Source organism: Pseudophryne corroboree, unplaced genomic scaffold (assembly GCF_028390025.1).
Source record: "Pseudophryne corroboree isolate aPseCor3 unplaced genomic scaffold, aPseCor3.hap2 scaffold_1178, whole genome shotgun sequence".
Classification (NCBI taxonomy): Eukaryota; Metazoa; Chordata; class Amphibia; order Anura; family Myobatrachidae; genus Pseudophryne; species Pseudophryne corroboree.
This window is the reverse complement of record NW_026967803.1, coordinates 1-7,857: the sequence shown is the minus strand read 5'-3', so window position 1 is coordinate 7,857 and position 7,857 is coordinate 1. Positions and strand designations below refer to the sequence as shown.

Sequence of the window (7,857 nt, the reverse complement as noted above, 5' to 3'; positions counted from 1 at the left end):
AGGGGGTTTGAAATTTTGACTTGTCTACTTAAATATCACCAAAATCTGATCACAAGGTCAATTACATCCCTGGGTGGGATTGAACCACCAACATTTTGGTTAATAGCCAAACACACTAACTGATTGCGCCACAGAGACACTTTGCAAAAAGTTCATACTGACAAAGGCTAATAAGCATTCATCTAGAACGTTTCCTAGAAAAACTTTAAAAAGTCAATAATCTGGAGAGTTTTTGTAAGATGTTTCTTCCATCAACCAACGAAGAAACACATTGGTACTTTCCCATGATGAGTGAGTGCTTCAGGATCTCTTGCACTTACATGTGCAGCAGAGTACTGCAATGGAAGCATGCTGGGCCGATAACCCAGAGGTAGGCAGATTGAAACTACCCTCTGCTATATGCATTTTTTTTTAATTAAAGTAATCCAAAATTGGGATTGATATTTTAGCTCTTTTATTTTTACTTAAAGTACAATAACTTTTACCATTTTAATTTGTTTAATAGTATATTGACAGTATTGTTTTCTTTCAAAAATCCACTTAATTTTCTTTACCCTATTATTAAAATGGTAATTGACAAAAACAAACTACATTGTCACCAGAAGAGCAATACAAAATGTACAAGTGATATATTAAAATCATCTTTCCAGCTTGAATTTCAATGATGCATTGGGGCAACGATTTTGTGAGAAACATCTTCACCCTTAAATAAAGATTTTCTTAATTCCTTACCTGTATGCTAATTAGATATCACCTTGTTTTCACATTAAACAGACTTCCACATGAGAAAGCAGCAAGGATGCAGTGGCGTTAATGTTTCCTGGTGTCAACCTGTATTATTTCAGTAGATATTGAAATGACGATGCATCTTGCTGCCTTTCCAATAAAGCAAGTTTAATTTAGTAATAGGTGAAAAACCATCCCTACAAAGGTGTTAATCAGATACTTGGCTTTGTGGACACTTTTCAGAGAACAAATTTGTTAGCATAAAAATAAAGCCAGAAAATGAAGAGCTGTTTAATCACTCAATTGGATTTTTTTGCCAGCATATTTCTTTTTCTCTGCAACCCACTGCTAAATTGTGCTTCCTAGCTGTTTTTTTTTTATAAAATCACTTAATCAAATCTAACTCTGATTACATCAGAGAAGGCCAGGTACCCTACACCACAAGAGGGGGTTTGAAATTTTGACTTGTCTACTTAAAGATCACCAAAATCTGATAACAAGGTAAATTACATCCCTGGGTGGGATTGAACCACCAACCTTTTGGATAATAACCGAACACGCTAACTGATTGCGCCACAGTGACACTTTGCAAACGTACATTCTGACAAACGCTAATAAGCATTCATCTAGAACGTTTCCTAGAAAAACTTTAAAAAGTCAATAATCTGGAGAGTTTTTGTAAGATGTTTCTTCCATCAATCAACGAAGAACATTCAAGCTGATTTCTTGCAGCAGCTGGGCACTGTAACAGCTCCAGAGCTGCTCTGTAAGGCAACTAAAAGGGTGTGGGCCCTGCAGCACTACCTGAAGTTCGCATTGTGCGTTGGAAGGCACAAAGTAAGCAGACGGGAGAAGTCAGGATAGTGCGCAAGGGCATAGAAAGGAGCGGCTCAAGAAAAGAGAAGTGGAAACAGACAGCAAACTAGGCTGGAGAGAGACCTGAGACAAAGAGATCTGAATTATACGAGAGCCGACCAGGGGAAACACAAATTATGCAGTCGAGTTTCCCACATTTGGGGAAATCGCTGGAGCAGCACACACAGAGTGCAATGGGTGAGCCTTGCCCTGGGAGAAGCACCTTCATGATCATAGTATCTCACCTGGCAGGTAAGTAGGAGTTGGGCAAGAGCTGAGGAGGGTCGCTGCTCGGGCACCCCCCTGTCAAGTGAAGGAGATCCAACTGAGGCAGCACAAGAGAACTCTCAAAAGGAGAACAAGGCTAGAGGAAGATCTGAGACACAGAAATCTGGCTTTTACCAGAGCTGACCAGAGGAAAGCACAAACACAGTCCCCCACTACCACAAATAATGCAGTCAAGTTTCCCACATTTGGGGAAATCACAGGGGTCAGCATACCCAGAATGCAATGAATGAACCTCACCCTGGGAGAACAATCTTCATGACCATGGTATCTCCTATGCAAAATAAGTATGATTTGGGATAGGGCTGGGGAGGGCCGCTGCTCAGGCACATCTCTGTCAAGTAAAGGAGATTCAACTGAGGCAGCACAAGGGAACTCTCATCTGGGGACAACAACTGCAGGGAGAACACATATTTTCAGATGAACATGGGAGGGCAGAAGGCTGCCTAATACTGAAGCACCCCCAAACAACAAACCAAATGCAACAACTAGTACAAGCATTCCTGGGGGAAGGCCTGCAGCAGATGGATTTGCATATGGTGATGTCATCCAAGCAGTGGGTCAAAGTTGGCTTCAACCCTCGTCTGCATATGAAAAGAGAAAAGGGGCGTGCAGGGCATGGCGGCCTTTTGCGGCGCTTGGATGACCCCTAGTTCGCATTAAACACCTCCACCCTACTTCGGTGTGGGGCTCATGTTGGCTATGCCCCAGCCCATGAAGCATTCAAGCTGATTACTTGCAGCAGCTGGGCACTGTAATAGCTCCAGAGCTGCTCTGTAAGGCAAGTAAAAGGGTGTGGGCCCTGCAGCACTACCTGTAGTTCGCATTGTGCATTGGAAGGCACAAAGTAAGCAGATGGGAGAAGTCAAGATAATGCGCAAGGGCATAGAAGGGAGCGGCTCAAGAAAAGAGAAGTTGAAACAGACAGCAAACTAGGCTGGAGAGAGACCTGAGACAAACAGATCTGAATTATACGAGAGCTGACCAGGGGAAACACAAATTATGCAGTCAAGTTTCCCACATTTGGGGAAATCGCAGGAGCAGCACACCCAGAGTGCAATGGGTGAGCCTTGCCCTGGGAGAAGCACCTTCATGATCATAGTATCTCACTTGGCAGGTAAGTAGGAGTTGGGCTTGAGCTGGGGAGGGTTGATGCTAGGGCACCCCCCTGTCAAGTGAAGGAGATCCAACTGAGGCAGCACAAGGGAACTCTCGAAAGAAGAACAAGGCTAGAGGAAGATCTGAGACAAATAAATCTGACTTTTACCAGAGCTGACCAGAGGAAAGCACAAACACAGTCCCCCACTACCACAAATAATGCAGTCGAGTTTCCCACATTTGGGGAAATCATAGGAGTCAGCATACCCAGAATGCAATAAATGAACCTCACCCTGGGAGAACAATCTTCATGACCATGGTATCTCCTATGCAAAATAAGTATGATTTGGGATAGAGCTGGGGAGGGCCGCTGCTCAGGCACATCTCTGTCAAGTAAAGGAGATTCAACTGAGGCAGCACAAGGGAACTCTCATCTGGGGACAACAACTGCTGGGAGAACACATATTTTCAGATGAACATGGGAGGGCAGAAGGCTGCCTAATACTGAAGCACCCCCAAACAACAAACCAAATGCAACAACTAGTACAAGCATTCCTGGGGGAAGGCCTACAGCAGATGGATTTGCATATGGTGATGTCATCCAAGCAGTGGGTCAAAGTTGGCTTCAACCCTCGTCTGCATATGAAAAGAAAAAAGGGATGTGCAGGGCATGGCGTCCTTTTGTGGCGCTTGGATGACCCCTAATTCACATTAAACATCTCCACCCTCCTTCGGTGTGGGGCTCATGTTGGCTATGCCCCAGCCCCTGAAGCATTCAAGATGATTTCTTGCAGCAGCTGGGCACTGTAACAGCTCCAGAGCTGTTCTGTAAAGCATGTAAAAGGGTGTGGGCCCTGCAGCACTACCTGTAGTATGCATTGTGCGTTGGAAGGCACAAAGTAAGCAGACGGGAGAGGTCAGGATAGTGCGCAAGGGCATAGAAGGGAGCTGCTCAAGAAAAGAGAAGTGGAAACAGACAGCAAACTAGGCTGGAGAAAGACCTGAGACAAAGAGATCTGAATTATACGAGAGCCGACCAGAGGAAACACAAATTATGCAGTCAAGTTTCCCACATTTGGGGAAATCGCAGGAGCGGCACACCCAGAGTGCAATGGGTGAGCCTTGCCCTGGGAGAAGCACCTTCCTGATCATAGTATCTCACCTGGCAGGTAAGTAGGAGTTGGGCTAGAGCTGGGGAGGGTCGCTGCTCGGGCACCCCCCTGTCAAGTGAAGGAGATCCAACTGAGGCAGCACAAGGGAACTCTCGAAAGAAGAACAAGGCTAGAGGAAGATCTGAGACAAAGAAATCTGACTTTTACCAGAGCTGAGCAGAGGAAAGCACAAACACAGTCCCCCACTACCACAAATAATGCAGTCGAGTTTCCCACATTTGGGGAAATCACAGGGGTCAGCATACCCAGAATGCAATGAATGAACCTCACCCTGGGAGAACAATCTTCATGACCATGGTATCTCCTATGCAAAATAAGTATGATTTGGGATAGGGCTGGGGAGGGCCGCTGCTCAGGCACATCTCTGTCAAGTAAAGGAGATTCAACTGAGGCAGCACAAGGGAACTCTCATCTGGGGACAACAACTGCAGGGAGAACACATATTTTCAGATGAACATGGGAGGGCAGAAGGCTGCCTAATACTGAAGCACCCCCAAACAACAAACCAAATGCAACAACTAGTGCAAGCATTCCTGGGGGAAGGCCTGCAGCAGATGGTTTTGCATATGGTGATGTCATCCAAGCAGTGGGTCAAAGTTGGCTTCAACCCTCGTCTGCATATGAAAAGAAAAAAGGGATGTGCAGGGCATGGCGTCCTTTTGTGGCGCTTGGATGACCCCTAATTCGCATTAAACATCTCCACCCTCCTTCGGTGTGGGGCTCATGTTGGCTATGCCCCAGCCCCTGAAGCATTCAAGATGATTTCTTGCAGCAGCTGGGCACTGTAACAGCTCCAGAGCTGCTCTGTAAAGCATGTAAAAGGGTGTGGGCCCTGCAGCACTACCTGTAGTATGCATTGTGCGTTGGAAGGCACAAAGTAAGCAGACGGGAGAGGTCAGGATAGTGCGCAAGGGCATAGAAGGGAGCGGCTCAAGAAAAGAGAAGTGGAAACAGACAGCAAACTAGGCTGGAGAAAGACCTGAGACAAAGAGATCTGAATTATATGAGAGCCGACCAGAGGAAACACAAATTATGCCGTCAAGTGTCCCACATTTGGGGAAATCGCAGGAGCAGCACACCCAGAGTGCAATGGGTGAGCCTTGCCCTGGGAGAAGCACCTTCCTGATCATAGTATCTCACCTGGCAGGTAAATAGGAGTTGGGCTAGAGCTGGGGAGGGTCGCTGCTCGTGCACCCCCCTGTCAAGTGAAGGAGATCCAACTGAGGCAGCACAAGGGAACTCTCGAAAGAAGAACAAGGCTAGAGGAAGATCTGAGACAAAGAAATCTGACTTTTACCAGAGCTGACCAGAGGAAAGCACAAACACAGTCCCCCACTACCACAAATAATGCAGTTGAGTTTCCCACATTTGGGGAAATCACAGGGGTCAGCATACCCAGAATGCAATGAATGAACCTCACCCTGGGAGAACAATCTTCATGACCATGGTATCTCCTATGCAAAATAAGTATGATTTGGGATAGGGCTGGGGAGGGCCGCTGCTCAGGCACATCTCTGTCAAGTAAAGGAGATTCAACTGAGGCAGCACAAGGGAACTCTCATCTGGGGACAACAACTGCAGGGAGAACACATATTTTCAGATGAACATGGGAGGGCAGAAGGCTGCCTAATACTGAAGCACCCCCAAACAACAAACCAAATGCAACAACTAGTGCAAGCATTCCTGGGGGAAGGCCTGCAGCAGATTGATTTGCATATGGTAATGCCATCCAAGCAGTGGGTCAAAGTTGGCTTCAACCCTCGTCTGCATATCAAAAAAGAGAAAAGGGGCGTGCAGGGCATGGCGGCCTTTTGCGGCGCTTGGATGACCTCTAGTTCGCATTAAACACCTCCACCCTCCTTCGGTGTGGGGCTCATGTTGGCTATGCCCCAGCCCATGAAGCATTCAAGCTGATTACTTGCAGCAGCTGGGCACTGTAATAGCTCCAGAGCTGCTCTGTAAGGCAAGTAAAAGGGTGTGGGCCCTGCAGCACTACCTGTAGTTCGCATTGTGCATTGGAAGGCACAAAGTAAGCAGATGGGAGAAGTCAAGATAATGCGCAAGGGCATAGAAGGGAGCGGCTCAAGAAAAGAGAAGTTGAAACAGACAGCAAACTAGGCTGGAGAGAGACCTGAGACAAACAGATCTGAATTATACGAGAGCTGACCAGGGGAAACACAAATTATGCAGTCAAGTTTACCACATTTGGGGAAATCGCAGGAGCAGCACACCCAGAGTGCAATGGGTGAGCCTTGCCCTGGGAGAAGCACCTTCATGATCATAGTATCTCACTTGGCAGGTAAGTAGGAGTTGGGCTTGAGCTGGGGAGGGTTGATGCTAGGGCACCCCCCTGTCAAGTGAAGGAGATCCAACTGAGGCAGCACAAGGGAACTCTCGAAAGAAGAACAAGGCTAGAGGAAGATCTGAGACAAATAAATCTGACTTTTACCAGAGCTGACCAGAGGAAAGCACAAACACAGTCCCCCACTACCACAAATAATGCAGTCGAGTTTCCCACATTTGGGGAAATCATAGGAGTCAGCATACCCAGAATGCAATGAATGAACCTCACCCTGGGAGAACAATCTTCATGACCATGGTATCTCCTATGCAAAATAAGTATGATTTGGGATAGAGCTGGGGAGGGCCGCTGCTCAGGCACATCTCTGTCAAGTAAAGGAGATTCAACTGAGGCAGCACAAGGGAACTCTCATCTGGGGACAACAACTGCTGGGAGAACACATATTTTCAGATGAACATGGGAGGGCAGAAGGCTGCCTAATACTGAAGCACCCCCAAACAACAAACCAAATGCAACAACTAGTACAAGCATTCCTGGGGGAAGGCCTACAGCAGATGGATTTGCATATGGTGATGTCATCCAAGCAGTGGGTCAAAGTTGGCTTCAACCCTCGTCTGCATATGAAAAGAAAAAAGGGATGTGCAGGGCATGGCGTCCTTTTGTGGCGCTTGGATGACCCCTAATTCACATTAAACATCTCCACCCTCCTTCGGTGTGGGGCTCATGTTGGCTATGCCCCAGCCCCTGAAGCATTCAAGATGATTTCTTGCAGCAGCTGGGCACTGTAACAGCTCCAGAGCTGTTCTGTAAAGCATGTAAAAGGGTGTGGGCCCTGCAGCACTACCTGTAGTATGCATTGTGCGTTGGAAGGCACAAAGTAAGCAGACGGGAGAGGTCAGGATAGTGCGCAAGGGCATAGAAGGGAGCGGCTCAAGAAAAGAGAAGTGGAAACAGACAGCAAACTAGGCTGGAGAAAGACCTGAGACAAAGAGATCTGAATTATACGAGAGCCGACCAGAGGAAACACAAATTATGCAGTCAAGTTTCCCACATTTGGGGAAATCGCAGGAGCGGCACACCCAGAGTGCAATGGGTGAGCCTTGCCCTGGGAGAAGCACCTTCCTGATCATAGTATCTCACCTGGCAGGTAAGTAGGAGTTGGGCTAGAGCTGGGGAGGGTCGCTGCTCGGGCACCCCCCTGTCAAGTGAAGGAGATCCAACTGAGGCAGCACAAGGGAACTCTCGAAAGAAGAACAAGGCTAGAGGAAGATCTGAGACAAAGAAATCTGACTTTTACCAGAGCTGAGCAGAGGAAAGCACAAACACAGTCCCCCACTACCACAAATAATGCAGTCGAGTTTCCCACATTTGGGGAAATCACAGGGGTCAGCATACCCAGAATGCAATGAATGAACCTCA

At 47.2% G+C, this 7,857-nt stretch overlaps 11 non-coding genes and 1 pseudogene across 11 annotated transcripts; all 12 read right to left on the bottom strand.

Moving 5' to 3' along the window:
• Window positions 1–1,678: 1,678 nt before the first annotated feature.
• LOC134990560 (U1 spliceosomal RNA) lies at window positions 1,679–1,841 on the bottom strand. Its single transcript, XR_010195345.1, has one exon. It is a non-coding gene; the product is annotated as a U1 spliceosomal RNA (small nuclear RNA).
• A 152-nt stretch (window positions 1,842–1,993) lies between these two features.
• On the bottom strand, window positions 1,994–2,157 carry LOC134990555 (U1 spliceosomal RNA). The gene has a single exon (XR_010195340.1). It is a non-coding gene; the product is annotated as a U1 spliceosomal RNA (small nuclear RNA).
• Window positions 2,158–2,828: 671 nt separating this feature from the next.
• On the bottom strand, window positions 2,829–2,991 carry LOC134990561 (U1 spliceosomal RNA). Its single transcript, XR_010195346.1, has one exon. It is a non-coding gene; the product is annotated as a U1 spliceosomal RNA (small nuclear RNA).
• A 152-nt stretch (window positions 2,992–3,143) lies between these two features.
• LOC134990557 (U1 spliceosomal RNA) lies at window positions 3,144–3,307 on the bottom strand. The gene has a single exon (XR_010195342.1). It is a non-coding gene; the product is annotated as a U1 spliceosomal RNA (small nuclear RNA).
• Window positions 3,308–3,978: 671 nt separating this feature from the next.
• Window positions 3,979–4,141, bottom strand: LOC134990559 (U1 spliceosomal RNA). The gene has a single exon (XR_010195344.1). It is a non-coding gene; the product is annotated as a U1 spliceosomal RNA (small nuclear RNA).
• Window positions 4,142–4,293: 152 nt separating this feature from the next.
• LOC134990554 (U1 spliceosomal RNA) lies at window positions 4,294–4,457 on the bottom strand. The gene has a single exon (XR_010195339.1). It is a non-coding gene; the product is annotated as a U1 spliceosomal RNA (small nuclear RNA).
• A 671-nt stretch (window positions 4,458–5,128) lies between these two features.
• On the bottom strand, window positions 5,129–5,291 carry LOC134990564 (U1 spliceosomal RNA). The gene has a single exon (XR_010195348.1). It is a non-coding gene; the product is annotated as a U1 spliceosomal RNA (small nuclear RNA).
• A 152-nt stretch (window positions 5,292–5,443) lies between these two features.
• On the bottom strand, window positions 5,444–5,607 carry LOC134990553 (U1 spliceosomal RNA). Its single transcript, XR_010195338.1, has one exon. It is a non-coding gene; the product is annotated as a U1 spliceosomal RNA (small nuclear RNA).
• Window positions 5,608–6,280: 673 nt separating this feature from the next.
• Window positions 6,281–6,443, bottom strand: LOC134990562 (U1 spliceosomal RNA). The gene has a single exon (XR_010195347.1). It is a non-coding gene; the product is annotated as a U1 spliceosomal RNA (small nuclear RNA).
• A 152-nt stretch (window positions 6,444–6,595) lies between these two features.
• LOC134990556 (U1 spliceosomal RNA) lies at window positions 6,596–6,759 on the bottom strand. Its single transcript, XR_010195341.1, has one exon. It is a non-coding gene; the product is annotated as a U1 spliceosomal RNA (small nuclear RNA).
• A 671-nt stretch (window positions 6,760–7,430) lies between these two features.
• LOC134990558 (U1 spliceosomal RNA) lies at window positions 7,431–7,593 on the bottom strand. Its single transcript, XR_010195343.1, has one exon. It is a non-coding gene; the product is annotated as a U1 spliceosomal RNA (small nuclear RNA).
• A 152-nt stretch (window positions 7,594–7,745) lies between these two features.
• Window positions 7,746–7,857, bottom strand: LOC134990565 (U1 spliceosomal RNA; annotated as a pseudogene; the record flags this gene model as incomplete).